The sequence below is a fragment of the Anolis carolinensis genome, chromosome 1 (genome assembly GCF_035594765.1).
Source record: "Anolis carolinensis isolate JA03-04 chromosome 1, rAnoCar3.1.pri, whole genome shotgun sequence".
NCBI classification, from domain to species: Eukaryota; Metazoa; Chordata; class Lepidosauria; order Squamata; family Dactyloidae; genus Anolis; species Anolis carolinensis.
In genome coordinates, this window is record NC_085841.1 from 339,644,653 (window position 1) to 339,672,562 (window position 27,910).

A 27,910-nucleotide genomic window follows, 5' to 3' on the forward strand; every position below is an offset into this window, starting at 1 on the left:
GAAGAGTAGGAGAGGCTGCACCAGTTTGCTTTTGCCTGAATAAATTGGGAAAGTTTCTGCCCCCTCTCTCATCTACCTTCCGCTGAGTTGAGAAATGAGGCAAGAGAGCAATTGATTGAATCTTATGAAGTCAACAGTTTGTTCACTGCAAAGACATTCTTCAGACAACCCAAGAAACAACTGTATATATGTGCATCACCTTATAGCCAATATAGAAATCAGATAGACTGCATAAATAGAAACAGTAGATATAAAAAAACTTCAATGTCTCTGATAATGGAAAATATTTTTATGAACTGACCGGGAGCTAGAACACTGGACTGAAACCAGCAACATAGTGAGGGAAGAACACAAAAAGACATTATCTACAGCCAGAAACAAAGAAACGCTTCAGTGGATGACAAATGAAACTCTTCAAGCAGTTAAGGGCAAATAAAATCAAAAGTTAAAGGGGGCAAAATAGGATTAAAAACTGTTCAGCAACTTATATTTAAAGTCAAAGACAACGACTATAACAATCAGCAACAGTGAAGAAAGAACAAAAGACCTTTCTCACATGATCCAAGAAATCAAAGGTAAATTTAAACCAAAAATCAGACTATGTCCAGCAGGAGAACACACTGCATGTTCAAGAAGAAATAAATTGCTTATAGAAAAAATACATTGAAGATTATATAAAAAGATGAAAAATCCATTCAAGGAAAAACCATATGAAGACGAACCTACAATTTTAGAAAGTGAGGTAGAAGCTATATACAAAGCACTAAATCATAAGGAACAGATGGCATACCAAGAGAGCTGTTTTAAGCAACAGAGGCAGAATCCGGTCAAATTCTAACTAAAAATCTGTAAACAAGCAAACAAATGGCTTACTGATTGGAAACACTCTATACATGCCAATCACCCTGAAAGAAAACATAGTGGATCGAAGTAACTCCAGGACCACTGCATTGATTTTCCATGCAAGTAAAGTGATGATAAAAATTCTGCTACAAAAACATCATAACTTGAAAGCAGACAATGAAGACACTGAGATGATGAAAGATTTTGTATACTGTACTTTGGTTCAGTATAAATCAAAATAAGGACTGCAGTCAAGAAATCAGAGAACTAAAACTTGGAAGAACTTATGAAAAAAACTAGACAAGATCCTGAACTGTAAAGACTTGAATATCATTAAATCCCAAAGTAAGGGTTGTCCATGACATTGTATTTCCATTTTTTTTGTATGGACCGTGAAAAAAGCTGATAGGAAGAAAAACAACTCATTCAAAATGTGCTGCTGGGGGAAAGTTCTGCGAATATCATAAACTGCCAAAAAGACAAACAAATGGGTCTCTGAGCTAATCACACTTGAACTTTCCCTGTTTCGCAATGAAGACATTGAGATAATGAAAGATTCGTATACTTTGGCTCAGTCATAAATGCAGTCAAGAAATCAGAAGAAAACTAGGAACACTTGGAAGGGCAGCTCTGAGAGAAATGTCTAAAGCAACATGAGAGTGGCTGGACCAGCGTGGAGCAAACAGAAAGGGGAGTTTGAATAGGACACAAAAGCAAATCCAGCTCTGAAAAGAGGCAGCCTTCCCCGCAACAAGCCAGCCAACTGCCAAACTGTCATTTTGCCATGCGGCTGAACAGAAGGCCCATGTAATGACAACCACCAAACTCATTTAAACCCTGAAAAGGTGACTAATGAGCTCATTCATGGGGCCTATAAATTATTCACTACAACACTGACCCCACTCCAGGCAAACCGCAAAGTAAACTTTAAACACAGAGATCTAGGGCTCCCAATGAGCGGGAGTGAGGAGAGGCTCCTGCAAAGGGCGTTTGCAATGAAACAGATAGCGGGCTTCCTTCTGGCCCTTTGTCCAGAGTCGGTCTTGTGTTTGCACTTTTTTTTAGGACCTTTAATCAAGTTAAAGCAGACACAGCTGTTACACATTTATTTCTCTATTACAGAGGGCCTTTCCCTTTCGGCGCCCATCTCTCTCCCCCACATCCGCACAGTCCTTCTTTTTCTCCCTATTCGTTATTACAGGCAATCACAAGGCTCTATAAATAGCTTTAAATTATATTCTCCAGAAATTGAAGGGTGACCTTAAAATGAAATCCAGCTCTACAGATGCAAGAATACCGATACAGGCACGTGATTAATGAGAAGCGCTAGGACCAAAAGAGAAAGGACTCAAGCGACCGTCACTTTCAATTATTGCAGCATTTGATTGCCCAATTGTACATGTTCTTCAGCTCTGTGTGGAGTGTTTAGCTGAGAAAGAGCCACACCACTGCCAAAGGAGCACCTTACACTCAATATAAAACAATAGAAGGAGGTTCGGATTAAAATTTTAGATTCACAATGAGCAACAAACAAAATATTCCTGCAGGGAATTCCTTTTGTAGATTTCAAGTAGACCCAGGATGCATTCTACACTGTAGAATTAATGCACTTTGATACCAATTTAACTGCCATGACTCAATGCCATGGGAGCTATAGTTTTGCAAGGTCTTAAGCCTTCTCTGTCAAAGCATTTAATTGCTATTGCATTGAGCGATGGCAATTAAAGTGGTGTCAAACTATATTAATTCTATAGTATAGATGCACCTCCTATCTATCTATCTATCTATCTATCTATCTATCTATCTATCTATGTATCATTTACAGCATTTATATTCCGCCATTCTCACACGAAGGGGACTCAGGGCGGATCACATTGCACACATAAAGGCAAACATTCAATGCCATAACATAGAACAGAGACAGACACAGGCACGGGCTGGCCTCGAACTCATGACCTCTTGGTCAGAGTGATTTGTTGCAGCTGGCTGCTAACCAGCCTGCGCCACAGCCTGGTCTATCTATGAAAGCTTAGGCTACAAATGTCTTTCTCCCAGTTAGTCTCAAAGGTTATACAAAATCCTTTTGCACACTGATATATAGCTATTTCTTTGACTATTACTATTTTGAACCAATTTCTGAATTCACTAGTTTTCCCCCTATGTTTAGAAATGAGCACAAGCACTGCAGAATTTGGAAATGTTACTTTTTTGGATGACAAATCCCAGTGTCCCTAGCCTTTATGGATAATGTGTTTCAGTTGAAGCAAAGCCTGAAAACATTTTTTTCTTGATATATGCTGGCTCTATAATTCTGGCATCTATATCATCATCATCATCATCATCATCATCATGGCTGTTATTGTTGTTACTATTTTCCCACTTAAAAACAACAACTCAGAGCAATAACTGTTTTAACCAAGTAGCTGCATCCATTTTGCTTGCGCCTCAAGGCCTCTTGACAAGTGATTACTTTCCTACCTTCTCATTAATTGTGTTTCGAAAGCACCTACGCAATAGACATCTCTTTTATACACTGCAAGCTAAAGTATGTAAATACTGGCTGAGCATCCTTTATCTGAAATTCCAAAGTACAGTAGAGTCTCACTTATCCAACGTTCTGGATTATCCAACGCATTTTTGTAGACAATGTTTTCAATACATCTTGATATTTTGGTGCTAAATTCGTAAATACAGTAATTACTACATAGCATTACTGCGTATTGAACTACTTTTTCTGTCAAATCTGTTGTATAACATGATGTTTTGGTGCTTAATTTGTAAAATCATAACCTAATTTAATGTTTAATAGGCTTTTCCTTAATGCCTCCTTATTATCCAACATATTCACTTATCCAACATTCTGCTGGCCTGTTTATGTTGGATAAGTGAGACTCTACTGTACTCCGAAATCCAAAATTGCCAGAATGGGTGGCTGTTGGTTTAATGTATACAAACATTGTGTCATGCACTACATTATTTAAAATATTGTATAAAGATATCTTTAGGGTATGGGATATGTCATTATGTGTCATCCATCCATATTTGCAGATTTGTTTATTTCCAGATTTGTTTATTTCCAGATTTGATAGGAGGGCACAAAACCCCTGTAAAAATGAAAAAATACAAATGAAGAAATTTACTTTTTTAATCTGAGAGAACACATGTGGTATTCCAAAATCCAGGGCGTTTCTGGTCCAAGCAGAAGGGATGCTCAACCTTCACTTCTTTGCAGAAATGAGGTTTTTGGAAAGAAACCTATTTTATGAAAAAGGGTCTTGCAGAACTTCTCATCGCTTTTTGAGGCTGTTTTTCACCTATAAGAATTACTTTTATTGACTTCTTGCATCTACATTGTAGAATGAATGACGTTGGACACTAGTTTAACTGCCAAGGCTCAATGCTATGGAATACTAAAAACCTTGCAACCTATAACTCCCACGATTCCATACCGGTAGCATTGAGTCATGGCAGTTACAGTGTGGTGCAGTTGTATTAATTCTGCAGTATAGATGTGTCCTTCATGGAGAAATTGAAAAGTTTAGGGTGCATCTGTGTTGTAGAATTAATGCAGTTGGACACCACTTTAACTGCCATGGTTCACTTCGATGGAATCGTGGAAGTTGTAGTTTTCCAAGGTCTGTAGCCTTCCCTGCCCAAGAGGGCTGGTGCCTCATCAAACTACAAATTCCAGGATTCCATAGCATTGGGCCTTGGCTGTTAACGTGTTTTCAAACCGTATTAATGCCACAGTGTAGTGGCCCTTTAACGTGCTCAAAGCAAAATAGCTTCACTGCAAAGGCAGCTGTTTGCTTAAATAGGACTTTGCCCCTCAAGTTGGAAGCTCTTTTGGGAGGACAAACAGTGTTCTCATGTGACTTTCAAAACTTTGGAAGTTTAAACCTTGGGAGAGCGAAGTGAAAAATGAAACTAAAGGCTAACTAGTCGTCCATGACGCCAATAAAAGTGGCACCCAAGCTGGAGAGCAGACAGTACCCCAAGGAGCAGGAATAGCACTACAAAATCTATGAGAGTGTCTGCACTTTGGAATTAATGCGGTTGGACACCACTTTAACTGCCAGGGCTCCATGCTATAGAATTTGTATGTGCTTTGAAAAGGCATGGATCCCGTCTTACCTGTCACCACTTTAATTTCTTCCATCCAGGATTTGGAAGGGAGAAGAATACAACCTTTTGAGAGATTTTAAGTCCCATTTTGTAGGGAGAAAGCAAGGCAGCAATGCAAGGTGGCACAGCTTTGGAGCACACACGAGTCCCAGCACGTCTGAAGCCCTCTGCCTGACATGAGTTTCCTGTCTCCTGAAGCCAAAAGGGTGTGGACTACTGAATTGGTGTCCGTCACATGCCTTTCCCCATAACCTGTTTGACCAGCAAGACTTCCCATGCAGAGCTAGGAAATGGAGGAGCTTGCTGCTCTACTATTCCCATAGCCATCTCAGGAGTTTCTTAATGCCTCATTTAGACTTAAGAGTGCGCCCACACTGGAGGATCAATGCAGTTTTGCACCACTTTAACTGCCATGACTCAATGCTATGGAATCATTGAAGTTGTAACTTTATAAGGACTTTCGCCTTCTTTGCCAAAGAGTGCTGTTGCCTCGCTAAACTACAAATTTCAGGATTCCATAGCATTCAGGCATGGCAGTTAAAGTGATCTCAAACAGTATTAATTCTACAATGTAGATGTAGCCAAAATAGTTTCAAACTGCCTTAATTCTAAGTGTAAATGCACTTAAAATAGTTTTTTTTTTCATGTCAGGAGCGACTTGAGAAACTGCTTCTGATAAGAGAGAATTGGCCGTCTGCAAGGATGTTGCCCAGGGAACACCTGGATGTTTGATGTTTTACCATCCTTGTGGGAGGCTTCTCTCATGTCGCCACATGAGAGCTGGAGCTGACAGAGGGAGCTCACCTGCTCTCCCCAGATTCAAATCGCCAATCTGTCGGTCAGTAGTCCTGCTGGGTCATTGCGCCATCGGGGAATAGTGCCAAACTGCCTTAATTCTAAAGTGTAGCTGCACCATCTGGCAAAATATAAGGAATGGGACTCCTGAAAAACATAATTGAACTTGATGCATTGATAATTGAACCTTGTAGCATTAAGGCAGTTTAACTCCACTTTAACTGCCATGGCTCAATGCTATAGAGTCCTGGGGTATGTAGTTTGATGAGACACCTCCATCCTTTGGAAGAGAAAGCTAAAGACCTTGTAAAACAACAAATCTCATAGTTGTGGCCACTAGAAAAATTGATTTTTAAAAATTTATTCCATTATTGTTTGTAAAACAGATTTAAATAGTTTTCACCTTGCTTCAGAAATCTTTTTGACCCACATTTTGGCATACAAAACAAGAAATGTACCCCAGCAGAAAGTATCTTTGAAAGGACTTTCAACTTCCTTAAAAACTGTTCCTAGACTTTAGCTCTACGGCAAAAAAATAAAAGAATAAAAGTTGCAGAGCTTCTTGGAATCTATATTTCAGGAAACAAATCAAACGTCTTCCTGCATAAAGCAGAAAAATGAATAATGTTCATGTTAGCCGTGACATCCACAGAACATTTTGCCATGATGTCAGATATTGATTATGGGAATAAGAGCCATCATCAAATCTGTCTTTGATACAAGAACACCTTAGTAAATCAAAGCAATGTAAGCTTTCCTGCCTGCTTGTGCCAACCAACCACTTTTTCTGGTCAGGCTCTTCAATGTTCAGATTTATCTAACATCTGATACAAAGTTAGCAACTGAAGTTTAATTAGTTGTGGAGAGAGCCTCTGCTACTAAGTTAATCCTAACCTACAGCAATGAAAGATGCATGAACAATGCCAGAGAGAAGTTGGCAACCTTATGAAGATGATGGAGGTTAAAAGTGCACTGCAATGCAGATGATGCAGATGAGTCAGATGATGTGCCACGGTATAAAAAAAAGATTGCATTACTGTTTGCAAACTTGCATATATTTCTGTGTCTCTGACTCAACAAAGAAACATTATTCTCTAGGATATATCCAGGTCCAGCTGCCTGACTCACACAGATAAATAATATTACCTGATAAAAGGTACTCTCTTATATCACAAATATATTTAGGAAAGGGCCATAGTCAAGTGGCATGCCAAAGGTCCTGTATTCAGTCCTGGGAGCTCCTCTGAACTCTGAGAAAGAATACAGTCAGCCCCATATATATACACTAGCTGTGCCCGGCCACACGTTGCTGTGGCGTTGTCTGGTGGTATTGGTGAGAAATTGTTGAGATAGTGGTGGTACTGAATGTCTGTTGTATGGTCGTCTTTATGTTTAGTATGCATTTGGTTGTTTGTAGTGAAAGTGGTGAGGGTAGAGGGGGTCTATGTCCCTGTGTAGTATTGTATAGTATTTCTAGGTTGCCCATTGTGATGACTCATGGGCCATGTAGTCCCGTTCCTAGTGCTGTTGTGACAGATGAAGAGGAAAACTTGGGTTTTCCACCTTTTCAGCCAGAAAGGGAACTTTCCCAGCCTGAATTAGAGCCCTTGCACCTGCAGGAGGTTTGTATTCCAGAAATCTGCCAAACAAGCCCTGAGTCAAAATCTCCCCCATTTTCTCGCCGTAATTATTATCTACAACAAAAAGGAGTTCAGCAGGCTAATCGCCGAAGCCTGAGAATCGCAGCAAAGCATTCTGATGATTAAGCCTGCTTCCATGAGAAATTTTAGGGAGTCATACATCTGGACACAGAGATTGACTTTCGTTTCTGGTTTCCCCAGAGAAGTGTTCTCTGGTGGGAAACGAGGCCCTATTTAGGTTCCTTGCCCCTTTTGGAATCTTGCGGAGTCAATTCGTCAGCTACTGGAGTAGCGTGTGTGGACAGCTACTCCGTTTCCAAGCCTCGTTCCTGTTTCCAAGCCTTGTTCCTGTTTCCAAGCCTTCGTTCCCAGCCTTGTTTACTTCCACGGATCTTGCCTTGCTTCCCGGACCTTGCCAAGTAAATTCCACGGATCTTGGTTTTGCTCCTCGTTTCTTGTTGCCTTGTTCAAGCCTTGTGTTCCAAGTATCAAGTTATTACCTAGCCTTGCTCAAGTTTCATGGACTAAAGGACCTTGTCATCTCCCCTCACTTCGCTTGGCGAAGTGAGTGTTTCGGTTATTGGATTACAACTTTGGACCTTAATATTTCATATTGGACATTGTTTCTTTGGACTAATTTTGACCTTCCCTGAAAGGTCTACTCCTGAACTATTTCCTACACTTGCTTTTATTTACCTTATACAATTCCTTAATAAAGATATTAGTTAGATTCTGGCCTCTGTGTATGGTTATTGGTGCTCTGCAGCCTGGGTCGTGACAGTTTGACTCCGCCACCCTAAGCACCAATTAACCTAGGCCAGAATGTCTACCGGAGCCGGACCGGGGGCCCAACCACTCAGCTACACCATCGACAAGGATGAAGTGGACCGCATCCGTGATAAGCTCAATGCGCAGGAGGGAGAAATAAGGGGATTGAAGGAATGCAGAATCCGTCTCCCGGCCCTGGCGTTGCCAACCAAGTTTACTGGAGAAGCTTCTAAGGTACATGTTTTCCGTCGCCAATGCCAGGCTTATCTAGAGGCCCGTAATGCCGAGTTTCCCCAAGAAGACATCAAGGTGGCGTGGATCTACAGTCTCCTAGACGGGCCAGTGGCCAACTGGGCGACGGCACTGTTCGACCAAGACTCCCCACATCTAAGATCAGCGCAACAATTCTTAGATCACATTAAGGCGACTTGGGGGATTGAGGACAATTTGGAGGCAGCAGGCCACAAACTCCGGCGCCTCTCCCAAGGGGACAGACCCATGTCCCAGTACATAGCCGAGTTCCGAGTGCTGGCCCATAACACCGGATGGAACGATATAGCCCTCAGAGGACAATTTCGGGAGGGTCTCAATATCGAGATGCTGGAGGAAATCTCCAAGGTGGATCCTCCACACTCTCTTGAAGCACTCATTGATCAATGTTTACGAGCTGAAGTCATGATTGCCAACAGAAGACAATGGATCCGAGGCCAGAGCGGTAGGAACGGAGCGAGACCTCCCGCTCCCACCGGCGTCCAGCCGCGTCCAGTGTGGAGACCCCCGCCACCAGCCCCATACGCCAGAGGAAGCGAGGAGGTGCCGATGCAGTTGGGCAATGTGCGTCCCAGATTAGATGCCGCCGAGAAGGCCCGCCGCCAACGCCTAAATCTCTGTTGGTACTGCGGAAACAGGGGCCACTTTGCCAGAGAGTGTCCAGCCAAAGGGAAGCCCGCCGCTCATCTGGCGGCGGCGTCCTCCACGGAGACGAAGACGTCTGAGGCGGCTGGCGCACAGCCGGCGGGGGAAGCCAGCGACCGGGCGTAGAGAGGCTCGCCAACCCGGTCAAAAACCCCACTCAAGAGCCGCCAACCGGGGTCCTATTTCTTCTAGTGGTCACCTTGTGGTCAGTGAAAAAAGGACCCGTCATGGTCCATGCCATGATAGACTCAGGAGCCACAAACAACTTCATTGATAGAGAGTATGCCGACTCTCTGGGATTACAATATCACGACTTCAAGAACGCCCGTGTGGTGCAAGCCATCGATGGCCGCCCCCTCAAGACAGGTCCAGTAAGCCAGTGGTCGGAGCCCACCAGAATGTGGATAAGGGAACACATGGAAGAGATTTCCTTCTTTGTTACCGAGGTTCCCCACTTCCCTGTGATTTTGGGAATTCCATGGCTGACACTCCACGACCCAAACATCTCCTGGTCCAACAGAGAACTGCAGTTTGCTTCAAAATATTGCCAAAACCATTGCCTTGTAGCCAAGGTCTGCCATGCCACAGACGCTGAACCCATCATCACCTTGCCCAAGAAGTACTCAGAATATTGGGATGTATTCAATGAAAAAGAAGCCGAGAGACTACCCCCACATAGACCTTATGACTGTGCCATTGACTTGGTGGAGGGGGCCCCGATCCCGCGAGGACACCTCTACTCCCTGACTGAACCAGAGCAAGAAGCTCTCAGGGAGTTCTTAGAGACAAACCTCCGCAAGGGGTTTATCAGACCCTCTCAATCCCCAGCCGCTTCCCCGGTGATGTTTGTGAAAAAGAAGTCAGGGGACCTACGCTTGGTGGTGGACTATAGAGCATTGAACAATATCACTAAGCGAAACCGGTATCCCCTGCCTTTGATCGCGGACCTCTTAGACCGGCTTCGAGGGGCTAAGGTTTACACCAAACTGGATCTACGAGGAGCTTATAATCTAGTTCGCATCAGGGAAGGGGACGAGTGGAAGACTGCCTTCCAGACTAAATTCGGTTTATTCGAAACCCTAGTCATGAATTTCGGTTTATGTGGAGCTCCCGCAACGTTCCAGCATTTTGTCAACGATATCTTTCAGGATTATCTAGACCGGTTCTTGATTATCTACCTGGACGATTTTTTGGTGTTTTCTAGATCACAATCAGAACATGAGACCCACGTCAGAATGGTGTTACAACGATTGCGGGACCATGGACTTTATGCCAAGCTGGAAAAATGCGCTTTTGATCTACAAGAGGTAGATTTCCTGGGATATCGTGTCTCGCCACTAGGGCTCACCATGGACCCGGCAAAGGTTGCAGCAGTATTGGAATGGCGGGCGCCAACCAACAAGAAAGAGGTGCAACGTTTCTTGGGGTTCGCGAACTACTACCGCAAGTTCATTCCAGACTTCGCCCGCTGGTCTGATCCAATCACCAGCTGCATCCGGGGGAAACAGCCTTTCCGCTGGACAGAACAAGCAGAGAAAGGGTTCCAGCAACTAAAGAAATTATTCACGTCCCAGCCAATCCTTCAGCACCCAGATCCTGAAACCCCTTTTGTCGTGCAGGCGGACGCCTCCGATGTGGCGATTGGGGCTGTACTCCTACAACCAGTGGGAGATCATCTTCACCCTTGTGCCTTTTATTCCCGTCAATTGACCGCACCAGAGAGGAATTACACTATTTGGGAAAAGGAACTTTTGGCCATAAAGGCAGCCTTTGAAACTTGGAGACATTGGTTAGAAGGGGCCAAATTTCCCATTGAAGTCCATACTGATCATCGGAACCTAGAGCATCTAAGAACTGCCCGCAAGCTAAATCAGAGGCAACAACGCTGGGCTTTATTCTTTGAACGTTTTAACTTCCAAATCCATTATGTAACCCCAGCCCAGACCAAGCAAGCAGATGCTCTGTCACGGAAACCGGAATATGCTGCAGGGCGCAAAGAGACCTTTGAGTCCCAGCTGCTACAGCCCGAGAACTTTGCCACGCTCACAGTGGGAAACACCAAATCCACTCCCATTGAATCAACTCCCTCTACTCCAGGGCCCCTTTGTGCTCAGGAAATCAGGGCTAGTCAGCAAGCAGATGCCTGGGCACAGGACCAACTTCGCCAAGGACTACATTTCCCCTTTTCGCTTAAGGATGGGCTACTCTGCTATAGAAATCATGTCTACATTCCTCCAGGACCGGGCAGGGAAAAAGCACTTCGTCTGTGTCATGACTGCAAGCCAGCAGGGCAATACGGACTATTTAAAACCATGCATTTGATCCTAAGAGATTTCTGGTGGCCCAAGATCCGCAAGGATGTGGAAAAATATGTCAACACCTGCCCAGTATGCCAGCGCTCCAAGACAAGAAGGGAAAAGCCCTCAGGGCTTCTGCATCCCCTCCCTACCCCATCTCGCCCATGGGAAATAATCTCTGCGGATTTTATCACTGATCTACCACCTTCTTGTGGATTCACCACAATCCTAGTGGTGGTGGACCTTTTTACTAAGTTAGCCCATTTCATTCCCTGCGATGGCCTTCCCACTGCCAAAGAGACTGCAGATTTATTCCTTCAACATGTTTTCAGATTGCATGGATTGCCCAAGAGTTTGGTCACAGACCGTGGGTCCCAATTCACCTCTCGTTTCTGGAAAGCACTACAAAAACTATTGGGCATAGACTCTCGTTTATCTTCGGCTCACCATCCCCAAACGGATGGGCAAACTGAGCGCACCAATGCCACTCTGGAACAATACCTTCGCTGTTATGTGAACTACCAGCAGGACAATTGGGCTTTCCCTGTTACCGCTGTCAGAGTTTGCCTATAACAATGGTGTCCAGGCCTCGACTAAAGAAACCCCGTTCTTTGCAAACTACGGCTTCCATCCACGTTTCTTTCCTCCTGTCATTGAAACCTCAGAAGTTCCCGCAGCCGAAGACTGGCTGCAGGAACTCACAGCGGTGCAACAACTTTTGCTCCAGCAACTAGACCAAGCCAAGGAGGACTATAAACGTCACGCGGACAAACATCGCCAGCCGGGGCCCGAAATCAAGGTAGGAGACCGGGTTCTTCTGTCCACTCGCTTTTTGCCCTCCCATCGCCCTTGCCGGAAGTTAGATGCCCGTTTCATTGGTCCCTATCCAGTGGTGGCGCAACTTAACCCCGTGACTTTCAAACTCCAACTCCCACGCTCTATGCGCATTCATCCAGTGTTTCATCGCTCTCTGCTCCTTCCGGCGGAAGGTGTGCGCCCTGATGTAGACCGGCCGGCCCCCACTCCTATTTTGGTGGATGGGGAGGAGGAATTCGAGGTTCAGGACATTTTGGATTCTCGCTTTCACCGCCGCCGCCTTCAATATCTCATTGACTGGGTGGGTTTTGTCCCGAGGAACGCTCTTGGGAAGACGCTTCCACAGTCCATGCCCCAGATTTCACCCGCCGTTTCCATCAGACCTATCCCGCCAAGCCGCGGCCTCGCGCCTCGGGGAGAGAGTCCCAGTTTGAGAGGGGGCTTGAGGAGGGGGATAGTGTGATGACTCATGGGCCATGTAGTCCCGTTCCTAGTGCTGTTGTGACAGATGAAGAGGAAAACTTGGGTTTTCCACCTTTTCAGCCAGAAAGGGAACTTTCCCAGCCTGAATTAGAGCCCTTGCACCTGCAGGAGGTTTGTATTCCAGAAATCTGCCAAACAAGCCCTGAGTCAAAATCTCCCCCATTTTCTCGCCGTAATTATTATCTACAACAAAAAGGAGTTCAGCAGGCTAATCGCCGAAGCCTGAGAATCGCAGCAAAGCATTCTGATGATTAAGCCTGCTTCCATGAGAAATTTTAGGGAGTCATACATCTGGACACAGAGATTGACTTTCGTTTCTGGTTTCCCCAGAGAAGTGTTCTCTGGTGGGAAACGAGGCCCTATTTAGGTTCCTTGCCCCTTTTGGAATCTTGCGGAGTCAATTCGTCAGCTACTGGAGTAGCGTGTGTGGACAGCTACTCCGTTTCCAAGCCTCGTTCCTGTTTCCAAGCCTTCGTTCCCAGCCTTGTTTACTTCCACGGATCTTGCCTTGCTTCCCGGACCTTGCCAAGTAAATTCCACGGATCTTGGTTTTGCTCCTCGTTTCTTGTTGCCTTGTTCAAGCCTTGTGTTCCAAGTATCAAGTTATTACCTAGCCTTGCTCAAGTTTCATGGACTAAAGGACCTTGTCATCTCCCCTCACTTCGCTTGGCGAAGTGAGTGTTTCGGTTATTGGATTACAACTTTGGACCTTAATATTTCATATTGGACATTGTTTCTTTGGACTAATTTTGACCTTCCCTGAAAGGTCTACTCCTGAACTATTTCCTACACTTGCTTTTATTTACCTTATACAATTCCTTAATAAAGATATTAGTTAGATTCTGGCCTCTGTGTATGGTTATTGGTGCTCTGCAGCCTGGGTCGTGACACCCATGTGTTGTGAATGCTTGGATTGTGTCCTGCTGCATAGTAGAAAGGGTTGGGCTGGATGGCCCTTAGGGGTCTCTCCAAACTCTTGTGCCAGTCCCCTGGGCTGAGTAGGTTGCTAGGAGACCAAGTGGGCGGAACTTAGCCTTGTAACTGGCAGCAATTGGATAAAAACAATTATTCCTCTCCCTCTAATTAGGACTTTATTTTTCTTTTCTTTTTGTTGTATCAACCTAGAGCCGTGGATGATGGGTTGTGTTGTCAAATTTTGAGGTTGGGGGCCCTGTAGTTTTGTTGTTTTGTCTGCTGCCCTGATACCACACACACACACACAAACCTTGGTTTTGCCATTTTATATATGGTGCACCATTTTGCTACGTCATTGTATATAATGGGACTCGAGCACCCGTGGATTTTGGTGTCTATTGGGAGTCCTGGAACAAAACCCAACAGATACCAAGGACCTACTGAATTGTCCAAAATACTGAAGAGTCATTGATCAATTAGTGTATAGAGCCAGTCCAATTGAATCAATAGTAGGATTTGTGCTCATGTCTTTATGCTAACAGCTGCATGGAGGAACTTTTTCATCAGGTCACACAGCATTGTCCAACTATTCATGGAATCTCATCTAGACAACTACTGTATTCTTCTCTACCAAAATCATTTATCTCTGTAGAACTTGGGAAATATATTTATTGGACTACAGCTTCCAGAACCCTCAAGCCTATGGAGGATTGCCTGGAGTTGCAATACAATAAATGAATTTCCCAAGCACTGCTCTCTTGTCATTCTGATCATTTGATGCTTCATGTTAAATGCCTATTTTGGCTTCCTATTCACACACAGATATAGTACCTGGGGCTTGTCCTTATTTTCACAGCTTTTCATGCCATTGTCCCCTCCTCTTTACACCTGTCATTATCACAGAATGATAGATCTGGGAGAAACCCCTAAGGGATATCTAGTTATTTGCCACTAATGCAGTGGTTCTCAACCTTCCTAATGCTGCGACACATTAATACAGTTCCTCATGTTGTGGTGACTCACAACCATAAAATTATTTTCATTGCTACTTCATAACTGCCATTTTGCTACTGTAATGAATCGTAATGTAAATATCTGATATACAGGATGTATTTTCATTCACTGGATGAAATTTGGCACAAATACCCAATACGCCCAAATTTGAATACTGGTGGGGTTGAGGGGGGATGATTTTGTCATTTGGGAGTTGTGGTTGCTGGGATTTATAGTTCACGTACAATCAAAGAGCATTCAGAACTCCACTAACCATTGAATTGAACCAAACTTGGCACACCGAACTCCCATGGCCAACAGGAAATACTGGAAAGGTTTGGTGTGCATTGGCCTTGAGTTTGGGAGTTGTAGTTCACCTACATCCAGAGAGCAATGTGGACTCAAACAATGATGGATCTGGACCAAACTCGGCACAAATAATATGCCTAAATTTGAACACTGGTGGAGTTTGGGGAAAATAGACCTTGACATTTGGGAGTTGTAGTTGCTGGGATTTATAGTACACCTACAATCAAAGAGCCACTTGAACCCCACCAATGATCGAACGGGGCCAAACTTTCCACACAGAACCCCCATGACCAACAGAAAATACTGGTCTTTGGTGACCCTCCTGAGCCCCCCTCGCGACCACTTATCATTGTTGAAACATGGCTATTCAAATTCTATTTAGAAGTCTCATGTGAAACAGAGTTCAACTTTTGTTTCACTGCAGTCCCAATATTCCAGCAGTTATGTGATGTGAGGTTTTCCTCTTCTTCCCCTCCTATTCCCTAACAGAGTCAAATGACATTGGTTTACTTCATTAAAAAAAAAACACATTTATTTTGTCAGACTAGCGCAATTGCACTCCATGGGGTGTGGGGTCAACAGCAAGCTGTAATTATGCAATTATGGCAACACCGTTAATTTTCAAGAAACAGTGAAACTATACAATTGTGGCATGAAATGAAGGGAAATCAAACAAAGCACATGTGTTGTGTAGGATGGACAGAGATAGGAAGGTGGGGATCAAGTAATATATAATAATACAACTTTATTTATAGGTCTCCCCAGGGGGACTCAGGGCAGCTAGTAAGTAAGGTAGCATAGAAGATTGATTGCCAGAATGAGCATCATCAACGTTGGTGCAATAATGATTATAATAGAGAGAAGAAAGTGATTGTTTTCAAACTGACATATTTATATTTGCTTAAACAACACAATGGCTGAAAGGCAACATGCTGGTGTGATAAAGCCTTGAGTCTATTTTGTCAAATGCATGGAGTGAAGTGCCTATGGACAGACATTTATACACATGAATGAACCAAATGTGTGCATAAATAATAATAATAATAGGAATGTAAAGCCTGTGGGAATGGTGATATGTTCAGTTCTAATGACGGCTATGGGACAGGAGTGAGAGGAAAGATATTGCCTAAAACCAAGAAGACTAGATGTCCATATGAACAGAAGAGGAAATTCTTGGGATATTATATGTTGTAGGCTGGGAAACTGATGGATGTGATAAAAAGGACAAAAAAGTCCTCAAATGGCATTCGTTTTAAAGGTACTATAATATCCTTTTGCAGACTGATCCAGATTAACACAGTTACATCTTTGAATCTGCCGTTATGGAACGGACATCATGGATTGACTCAGTCTGAGTTTGCAAGTCCTGAGTGAGGAAGTTCATGACTTGGGCTCTCAAGGGTCTCTCTCATTCCAAGGGTTGCCATAAGTTGAGGTTGACTTGATAGCAAGCGACAACAGTATGTCTGGATTTAGATATGATTAATAACAATAATACATAGAAATAGAAACTGAAAGCTCTCAACCTCCTCCTTGTACTGATGCCAGAAGAGCGGAGGGACAACAAACCCAAATGCTTGAGTCTGTCATACTAGCACCCAAAGTTGGATCCTTAGATATTATACTAAAATCCCTATAATGCCTGAGTGCTGGGCATGCTGGTTAGGGATGATGGGAATTGTTGTGCAATATTATCTGGAGTAACTGCACTAAACCTTTGTTTAGCAATAGAATAATAATAATAACAACTTTATTTTTGTACCCCGCCTCCATCTCCCTGAAGAGACCTAGGGCAGCTTACATATGTCACAAGCTGCCTAAAAACAATGCATAAAATAAACACACAGTGCAATACAAAATAAAACCACCAGTATTTAAAACAACCAATTTGAACCATATACAACCAGACCACAGAATTCGTAACGAGGATCAAGTTTTTTCTGATCTCCTCCAGAAAGCAAGATATTATCATTGACCACATTTTTGTACTCAGATCACATAGGCCATAGCCTTCAAGAAGAGAACCTGCATGCCCTTTCCCATCAAATACCATGGTGTTAACAGTAAAACACACGTGGCATTTTATGTGTTTGCTCTTTTAAAATTGCTTTATTAATTTTTACCCGTTCAAATTGAAATGTACTACTGAAACCAGTCCTTTTATAGATTCATATGTTGTACAGGTACACCTATGTTAACAAAGGAAGTGTGTTTCTGGGCATCGTGTCTTTAATAGAAAATTTTATTCTTGAAGAATAAAGTAATATGGAGAGAATAAGGATAGGTTCCTACACCTTCCCCACCCCAATAGAAGAACAGTTGACATGTTTCAGCAAACTTTTTATTCAAAACTAAAAATATGTGCATGTGAAATGAAACAAACAAGTCAAGAAAAACTTGCAGAAGTGAACAAAAACATGTCAAACCTTTTAGAAACCACTTAAATGCTTCTTCTAAATGCCTCCGGGGATTGTTTTTTTCCCTTTCATCAACCTCCATTTTCCTTATTATTTCCATTGTAGTAGCCATGCTTACACAGATCTATGCTTTCGGAGATGCTGGGGATAGTAGTGAACCAGGATTATCTGCTCTCCCTCTGTTTTCCCTGTTCACACATTATTAATAAGGCATTTTGGAGCCAACCCCTGTTTACCTTGCCTGTTGTCAGTAGATACACATAACTACAGTACTATTAACAAGAGCAAAATCCCATTCTTTCCCTGCTCAAGCCTTGTACATTGCAAACACTTAGAATCATATAATCATAGAATTGGAAGAAACCACATAGGTCATCCAGTCCAACCCTCTGCTAAGAAGCAGGAAAATCACATTCAAAGCACCCCTGACAGATGGCCATCCATCTTCTGCTTAAAAGCCTCCAAAAAAGGAGCCTCCACCACACTCCGAGGCAGAGAGTTCCACTGCTGAACAGCTCTCACAGTGATGAAGTTATTCCTAATGTTCAGGTGGAATCTCCTTTCCTGCAGTTTGAAGCCATCGTTCCGCGTCCTAGTCTCCAGGGCAGCAGAAAACAAGCTTGCTCCCTCCTCCCTATGACATCCCCTCACATATTTATACATGGCCCTCATCATGTCTCCTCTCAGTTTTCTCGTCTGCTGGCTAAACATGCCCAGTTCTTTAAGCCACTCTTCATAGGGCTTGTTTTCCAGGCCCTTGATTATTTTAGTCACCCTCCTCTGGACACATTCCAGCTTGTCAACATCTCACTTAAATTGCGGGCCCAGAACTGGACACAGTGTGATTCTAGGTGTGGTCTGACCAAGGCAGAATAGAGAGGTAGTATGACTTTCCTGGATCTAGACACTAGACTCCTATTTATGCAGGCCAAAATCCCACTGGCTTTTTTTGCCACCACATCACATTGTTGGCTCATGTTTAACTTGTTGTCCACAAGCACTCCAAGACTTTTTTCACATATACTGTTGTCGAGCCAGGTATCCCCCATTCTGTATCTTTGCATTTCATTTTTTCTGCCTAAGTGAAGTATCTTGCATTTGTCCCTGTTGAACTTCATTTTGTTAGTTTCGGCCCATCTCTCTAATCTGTTAAGATCATTTTGAATTCTGCTCCTGTCTTCTGGAGTATTGGCTATCCCTCCCAATTTGGTGTTGTTTGCAAACTTGATGATCATGCCTCCCAGCCCTTGTCACGTGTTTGTAGCTCTCCATCCTTCCTTTGTCTTCCACTCACTGTCAAAGCTGCTTTTAAAATCCGTCTTCTAGACACATGACAAGGACCATATGATGGGTCCGGGTGGACATAAAAAGACCTTGTAAAAAGAATCAGATCCTTTATTAATTGGGGTATGCCTGTATATGTATGTATATGTATGTGCCTTCAGGTCACCTGTCAACCTCTGGTGACCTCATAAATTTCATTGAGTTTTCTTAAGCAAGGAATACTCAGAAGTGATTTTGCAAGTTTCTTCCTCTGGAATATCACCTGTAGCACCTGGTATTTGTTGGTAGTCACCCACCCAAGTACTAGCCAGAGTTCACCTGGTATGGCATTCAGATCAGACAGGATCTTTATGGTATTTAGGCCATGTCTATATATAACAAAACAAAAAAACATATCTCTCTGAATTTCAAGAAGACTTGCTTGAAAAGTAAGTAGGGTTAGTATTTTAGCCTAAAGCAAAAACTGACAGAGGCCAATGTGTCATATGCCTAATATGACATATGTTCAAAGAGAAGTGTGTCCATCACATTATTTAAATCAGCTATTAATTGCATTTGCATTGCAAAAGGCAGCTTATCATACCATACATGAGTGTCCATGCAAATGGTTTCCAAGGTGGTGGTGATTAAGAGTTGCAAAGGTGCTGCAAGATATGCATTTTCTGTGCTTGTGCTCATGTACACTTGTGCTTTGTTGCTTAGATCCACATCCCATGACATTTAAAAACCTACACAGTGTAGCAGAAAATCTTAGGAATTAGATTGTTGTGGTGGTTAATAGCCTTCAAGTCAGCTTTGACATCTGACAACCCTCTGAATGATGGACCTCCAAGACACCCTGTTATTAACAGCTCAGGGCCTTGATGTTGCTGATTGAGTCTGTCCATCTGTAATGCAGTCTATTTCTTTTGCAACTGCTGTCCCCCTTATTTTACATCTCATCTTTATCCCACCACAGGACATAAACATGATATCTTCTCTAGTGAGTCACACCAGAATCTACTCAGAAATAGGAGAATGGGTCCCAGAACATCCTTAGTTTTTTTAATACTTTCACATTGTTGTCAGCCACTTTTTATTATGTAGCATAATACTCCTGAAACACTTAAATTCTGAACTACATAAAGATTCCTTTTCAAACTGCACATTTTGAATTTGGTTCCCTGTTTTTAAAATTGAAGTGGTGACAGGTTGTTTCCTAATCACTAGAGCAGAGCTTTCCAAACATTTATTTATTTATTTATTTATTTACAGCATTTATATTCCGCCCTTCTCACCCCGAAGGGGACTCAGGGCGGATCACATTACACAGAGTCGAACATGACTGGACTTAATGTCAGGGGAAAACCTTTACCTTTACTAGATGCATCCTATGTCAAACATTTCATGACAGAGTTTAAAAGGTATAAATATCCAGCATCCATAGCACATAACATATACAGAGCTTGTTTTTCAAATAAGGTTGGGTAGATATTTATGCTATTGATATTCACCTAGTCATTCAGTGGGAACTGGGAGGAAAAAGTATCCCTGAAACACAGGAAACCAACAAGAATGAGCAACTGAGTTTTCAGCCTTCTGAACAAAGTGTGAAGTCGCACTTCAGAATCACAGTTCAATCAAACATATCAATGTATATTTGAATACTATGAGCAAAAGCATATCAGCCCAAAAGAACAACAGAGCACCTGTGACAGATGAGCCATCAGAGAAATCACTGAACTTTGGAGTCATTTCTTTGCATCAAAGGACTTGTTTCTGAACATCTGGAGAAAGAAATAAAATGCTAGAAGAGTGAAACGTGGCAAGAACATCTTCCATGTAGAAATGTGTCATAAAAAATGAATTTAGCAGATTTGTGAGCTCATTAGGAAGAAAAATACTATGATCTCTATTAAACAAAAGAAGCAATGCTTTCTGCAATGAAGGGAAGCCATTGGCATTAGTTTGATGAGGAAGGTCAGTAACAGAACAAAATATTCTGCAATAATACCTATGAAAAAAGGGGGGAATAAATTTGTTGTCGAAGGCTTCCATGGCCAGAATCACTGGGTTGCTGTGGGTTTTCCAGGCTGTATGGCCATGTTCCAGAAGCATCCTCTCCTAACATTTCACCCACATCAACCCTGTTTCCCCGAAAATAAGACAGTGTCTTTTATTAAATTTTGCTCCCAAAGATGCTCTAGGTCTTATTTTCAGGGGATGTCTTATTTTTCCACAAAGATGAATTCACATTTATGGTTGAATTTTTTAAAATGAAAATTTATTATCTAAAGTACAGTAGTTGTCATCACAAACCAAACTGTGAATCCTTTCAAGAATTTCTATATTATATTTTATTGCTATACTGTTTTTAAATTACTGTTTTAAATTTTTGTTCGTATGTAAATTTATATTGTTGTTGGGCTTGTCCCTATGTAAGCTGCCCTGAGTCCCTTCTGGGAGAAGGAGGTGGGATACAAGAATAAAGTTTTTATCATATTATTATTTCTTGTTACTACCTTTATTTCCATGTACAACAATCTATGGTATGTACATTTACCGATCCTGCATACTTCCAAACAAAAACTTTACTAGGTCTTACTTTCGGGGGAGGCCTTATATTTAGCAATTCAGCAAAACCTCTATTAGGTCTTATTTTCTGGGGATGTCTTATTTTCAGGGATACAGGGTATGGCAGGCATCCACAGAGGTTGTGAGCTCTGTTGGAAACTAGGCAAGTGAGGTTTACATATCTGTGGAATGTCTAGGGTGGGAGAAAGAACTCTTGTCTGTTTGATGCAAGTATGAATGTTGCAACTGGCCAGCTTGATTAGCATTGAATGACTTTGAAGCTTCAAAGCTTGGCTGCTTCCTGCCTGGGGTTGGACATTCCACAGATATATAAACTCAACAGACCTCACAGCCTCTGAGGATGCCTTCCATAGATGTGGGTGAAACTTCAGGACAGAATGCTTCTGGAACATGGCCATACAGCCCACAGCAACCCAGGGAATATGTTATTTGGATGTACAGATATTAATACCTTTCCTCACTGATTTTTTCATCAGGATAGAATAACTTATTTCACGTCTTCTGTGAATGGAGGAAACCACTGAATTAGTGTGAACAAATATAATAAAAATATCTCATTAGAATAATGATTGAAAGGTCGGTGGTTTGAATCCAGGAAGCAGGATGAGCTCCTGCTGTTAGCCCCAGCTTCTGCCAGCCTAGCAGTTCGAAAACATGTAAATGTGAGTAGAACAATAAGTACTGCTCCAGCAGGAAGGTAACAGCACTCCATGCGGTCATGTCAGCCACATGACCTTGGAGGCATTTACGGACAACACCGGCTCTTCAGCTTAGAAATTGAGATGAGCACCAACCCTCAGAATCAGACACAACTAGACTTAATGTCAAGGGGAAACTCTGATTTTTACTTAGAGTAATGGCATCTTCCTCTTATAAGAAGAGAAACAACACTGGAAGCCCACATGGAAAGGAAGCCAACATGAACAAAGAAATTATAATAATGTGATGAAGATGTGGATTGAAGCAAAATATAAAAAAGAAATGAAAATAATCTCCTAGACTTTGTCTCACTACTAATGAAGTTTCTTAAGATTATCTAGGTTAAAGCGACCTTACAGTAGGTGCATCCTTAAAAGTAAGTCCCATGGATTTCAATGGAGTTTACTTTCAAGAAATCATGAAGATAGGTTTGTACTCTGTTTTCCTTGTCTTCTAACTGACCAGATAACATTTTGGGAATACATTCATAGCTATAAAACCCACAGAGGAAATCTGTGCATTCAAGGATGCTCATTCCAGCAGAAGAGGAACAGCAAAACAGAACAAAAACACAGCAAGGGAGTAGGGATGAAAAACAAAGCAAGAACGATCGTGAGGTGGAAAAGGAAAAAGACATACACACTGTCTTGCACAAAAGGGACCCTGTCAATCCTCAAAGGAAACAGGTCTTGGTAGTAGGTGATTCCCTCCTTAGAGGAACGGAAGCCATCATTTCCAGACCGGATGGGATGGCTCGAGAAACATGCTGCCTCCCGGGGGCAAAAATACACCATATCACTCAGAAGCTCAGCAGGCTCCTAAAGCCCCATCACCCTCCCCACCTTATGTTGATTCATGTAGGTACCAATGACACCGCTAGGCATAATTTTCAAATGATCACAAATGATTTTCGAGCTCTGGGAACAAAGCTAAAACTGTATAATGTACATGTGATCTTTTCATCCCTCCTCCCTGTTGTAGGACACGGCTCTACAAGGGCCGGAAAAATAGTACAGGTCAATAACTGGCTCAGAAAATGGTGTCAAGAGGAGCATTTTGGCTTCCTTGACCATGGTCTACTCTTCCAAGAGGATGGACTACTGGCAAGCGATGGGGTGCATCTCACACAAGTAGGAAAACATCTTTTTGCACACAGACTCACAAACCTCATCAGGCGCACTTTAAACTAGATCCACTGGGGGAGGGGAACAACAGCCTGGCGAACACTATATTACCCACGACCACAGGGAACCGCCGAAAGGCTAAACGGAGGGCTGCACAAACACAGCAAGGACCAAGTACAGAGAGCACAATAATCCCAAATAAACAGTTCGAGGGGAGGTCACAGGGGCTTACATGTCTTTACACTAATGCTCAGAGCATGGGAAATAAGCAAGACGAACTCCAACTCCTAGCACAGCACCACACATACGATGTCATAGGCATCACTGAAACCTGGTGGGATGACTCCCCTCACTGGAATTTAACCATTGAGGGCTATAACCTCTTTCACAGAAATAGAACAAAGGGGAGAGGAGGGGGAGTAGCTTTATATGTCAAAAACAGTTACGTTGCAGAAGAAATGCAAGACTGTAATCCGGGAAACCAGCTTGAAAGCATCTGGATAAGAATCAAGGGAACCGGGACTCAAAAAGATCTTGTCGTGGGTGTCTACTACAGACCTCCGAGTCAGGATGAAGGACTTGATGAAGCCTTCTGTCAACAGCTGACCAAACAGGCACAAAGAAGAGATATAGTAGTCATGGGCGATTTCAATTATCCCGATATCTGCTGGAAAACAAACTCAGCCAAGAGTACAAAGTCCAACAAATTCCTCACTTGCCTTGCAGATAATTTTATGGTCCAGAAGGTAGAAGAGGCAACAAGGGGATCAGCAACTCTTGATCTAATCTTAACAAATGTGGAAGACCTGATCAATACAGTTGAAGTGGTTGGATCCTTAGGGGCAAGTGACCATGTGCTCCTGCAGTTTGCAATACAAAGGAATGCTGAAACTAAGACAAGTCAAACACGCATTCTGGACTTTAAGAGAGCTGACTTCCAAAAAATGAAGGAATTACTGAGCGGCATTCCATGGACGCCGATATTAAAAAACAAGGGAGTTAAGGATGGATGGGAGTTTTTCAAAAGTGAAATACTCAAGGCGCAAATGCAAACAGTGCCAACAAAGAAGAAAAATAAGACAAGTGCAAAGAAGCCAGAATGGATGTCCAAAGAACTTCTAACTGAGCTAAAGCTCAAAAGTGACATGCACAAGAAGTGGAAAAGAGGAGAAATCACCAAAGAAGAATTCAAACGTATAGCCAACACCTGTAGGGAAAAGGTTCGCAAGGCTAAAGCGCAAAATGAGCTCAGGCTTGCCAGGGACATAAAAAACAACAAAAAAGGCTTTTTTGCTTACGTTGGTAGAAAAAGGAAGAAAAAGGAGGTGATAGGGCCATTGCAAGGAGAAGATGGGGTGATGGCGACAGGGGACAGGGAAAAGGCAGAACTACTTAATGCCTTCTTTGCCTCGGTCTTCTCAGAAAAAGAAAGCCATCTTCAACCTCAGCAACACGGAATAGACGAAGGATTGGGGGAAATCCAACCCCAAATAGGGAAACAAGTTGTCCAGGAACACTTGGGCTCTCTAAACGAATTCAAGTCCCCAGGGCCAGATCAGCTACACCCAAGAGTACTGAAGGAACTAGCGGAAGTTATTTCAGAACCACTGGCAATTATCTTCGAGAGTTCTTGGAGAACGGGAGAAGTCCCAGCAGATTGGAGGAGGGCGAATGTGGTCCCTATCTTCAAGAAGGGAAAAAAGAACGACCCAAACAATTACTGTCCGGTCAGCCTCACATCAATACCAGGCAAAATTCTGGAAAAGATCATTAAGGAAGTGGTCTGCGAACACTTAGAAACAAATGCGGTCATTGCTAATAGTCAACACGGATTTACCAAAAACAAGTCATGCCAGACTAATCTGATCTCTTTTTTCGATAGAGTTACGAGTTGGGTCGATACAGGGAATGCTGTGGATGTAGCGTACCTGGATTTCAGTAAGGCCTTCGACAAAGTCCCCCATGACCTTCTGGCAAACAAACTAGTAAAATGTGGGCTAGACAAAACTACGGTTAGGTGGATCTGTAATTGGCTAAGCGAACGAACCCAAAGGGTGCTCACCAATGCGTCGTCTTCATCATGGAAAGAAGTGACAAGTGGAGTGCCGCAGGGCTCCGTCCTGGGCCCGGTTCTGTTCAACATCTTTATTAACGACTTAGACGAAGGGTTAGAAGGTACGATCATCAAGTTTGCAGACGACACAAAACTGGGAGGGATAGCTAACAGTCCAGAAGACAGGAGCAGAATTCAAAACGATCTTGACAGACTAGAGAGATGGGCCAAAACTAACAAAATGAAGTTCAACAGGGACAAATGCAAGATACTTCACTTCGGCAGAAAAAATGGAAATCAAAGATACAGAATGGGGGACGCCTGGCTTGACAGCAGTGTGTGCGAAAAAGACCTTGGAGTCCTCGTGGACAACAAGTTAAACATGAGCCAACAATGTGATGCGGCTGCTAAAAAAGCCAATGGGATTCTGGCCTGCATCAATAGGGGAATAGCGTCTAGATCCAGGGAAGTTATGCTCCCCCTCTATTCTGCCTTGGTCAGACCACACCTGGAATACTGTGTCCAATTTTGGGCACCACAGTTGAAGGGAGATGTTGACAAGCTGGAAAGCGTCCAGAGGAGGGCGACTAAAATGATTAAGGGTCTAGAGAACAAGCCCTATGAGGAGCGGCTTAAAGAGCTGGGCATGTTTAGCCTGCAGAAGAGAAGGCTGAGAGGAGACATGATAGCCATGTACAAATATGTGAAGGGAAGTCATAGGGAGGAGGGAGCAAGCTTGTTTTCTGCTGCCCTGCAGACTAGGACACGGAACAATGGCTTCAAACTACAGGAAAGGAGATTCCACCTGAACATCAGGAAGAACTTCCTCACTGTGAGAGCTGTTCGACAGTGGAACTCTCTCCCCGGGGCCGTGGTGGAGGCTCCTTCCTTGGAGGCTTTTAAGCAGAGGCTGGATGGCCATCTGTCGGGGGTGCTTTGAATGCGATTTCCTGCTTCTTAGCAGGGGGTTGGACTAGATGGCCCATGTGGTCTCTTCCAACTCTACTATTCTATGATTCTATGATTCTAGGTGAAGATGAAGGGCAGTCAAAGTGCCACATCTAGCCTTTGACAGTGATCTGCAATTGGACCAGCAAGTTTTGTTGTCATGGAAAGGAATGACGATGTGGAGACTAGAATGTTTCCACCTTTAGACATATTCAATATTTTTAAATAGGCTTAAACTTTGCCATTTACGCACACCTTTCATTGTCATGCAGCCACAGCAATACATTTCATATCAGCATTTCCACCCGCCCCCCAAACATGCAAGTATGTTATGACTTCATGCTGTGCTGCCTGTTGATTGTCTCCTTAATCTCACACCATGTGCCGTTTTTCTTATTTTTATCATCAAACCAGGAGCCAAAGTTTCACACTCACTTTGTTTCAACAAATTTTATAAAGTAAGCTTTGGGCAGAGCTGGGCTTTTCCATTAACCCCATCCACTGCAGTCCACTGCGGCTGTCCTGTTTTCTGCTTTCTTATTATCAGCCATGTTAACTAAGACTACTGGGACATACTATCCTACAATTGAAAGTAGTACAACAATATTTTGGTTCTTCCACATGTGAGGAATTTTGACAGGTTTTGCTGCTTGTTGTCACTTTTATGCCCACTTCTTCCCTTCCAGTGAACTTTTCCTCACTCATTTGTTGGGCCTGTTGGCTGCTGAATGTAGTGATGTCTTGTATTTTAAACTGGGAATGTAGTTTGCAGAAGTTGTAATGCAGTCCTATATTTTGAAAATTCTCTGAATTTTTTTCTATTTGCATAACAGTGTTGTAGTCTTTTAGTGCAATAAAACCAAGGCATTGACTTCTCCAGCCCATCCTCTGTTTGGATATCAGCCAGCATGCCAATGTCTTAAATTAAGAAATATCTTCCTAAGATCCACAGAGATACTTGCAGGAACACCTAAGCAAGCAAGAGTCCAAAAGTGGCAGCCTAAAACCCAGAACCTCAATCCATGGCTGATATCAGATGAGAAACTCCCCCCTGGACACACAGAAGACTGGGCGACTTGGAAGGCACTGAACAGACTATGCTCTGGCACCATGAGATGCAAAGCCAATCTTAGGAAATGGGGCTACAAAATGGAGTTCACAACATGCAAGTGTGGAGAAGAGCAAACCACAGACGACTTACTACAATGCAACCAGAGCCCTGCCACATTCACAATGGAGGACCTTTTCACAGTGATATCAGAGACACTCCAAGTGGCCAGCTTCTGATCAAAGGAAATCTAGTATAATGCCAAGTTTTTAACTTTGTTTGTATTTTTAAATACATTATAACTGTATCCTCAATTCGCTTTTGACACGATAAATAAATAGTGCAAAAAAGGCAGTTTGTATAGATTTAAAAACAGCAAATATACTTTCAAATAACATAGCCTCCAGTAACAAATACATTTTCAAATAACATAGCCTTAAGTGCCTACATGTATGCTTTCCAGTGGCATCGGAGTAGATGTTTTGTTCTCACCGAGCACAACTCTTCTTAAGTACCGAAACTGACATACACAGTGATCACATTAACACAGTGCAAAGAAGAGATGTGCATTTCCAACTGCGGACGAGTGGCTGCAACCATTCACAGCTCTCCAGCATCTGTCCATCACACAGTCCAACCTCTTTAGAAAGTTTCTCTTTCACACTTCACAAGTTCCCCCCAGGAAACACTGTATTGAAATGCAGCGAGTCCATCTGCTACCCTCCTAGTTTTACACTGTAGTTGTATTTGGAGTCATACTTCATCATCTACTGATGCACATACTGTATTGCTATTTACTATTTGAGCTTTATACCAAGCCCAGCTGTCATGCAAAGAAGGAAACAATTCTACATGTGGAAATTT

At 42.9% G+C, this 27,910-nt stretch overlaps 1 protein-coding gene across 2 annotated transcripts in view; it reads right to left on the reverse strand.

Annotated features, from left to right (window-relative positions):
* foxn3 (forkhead box N3) overlaps positions 1-27,910 on the reverse strand; it is a 255,664-nt gene that overhangs the window by 200,765 nt on the left and 26,989 nt on the right. The window lies entirely within an intron of this gene.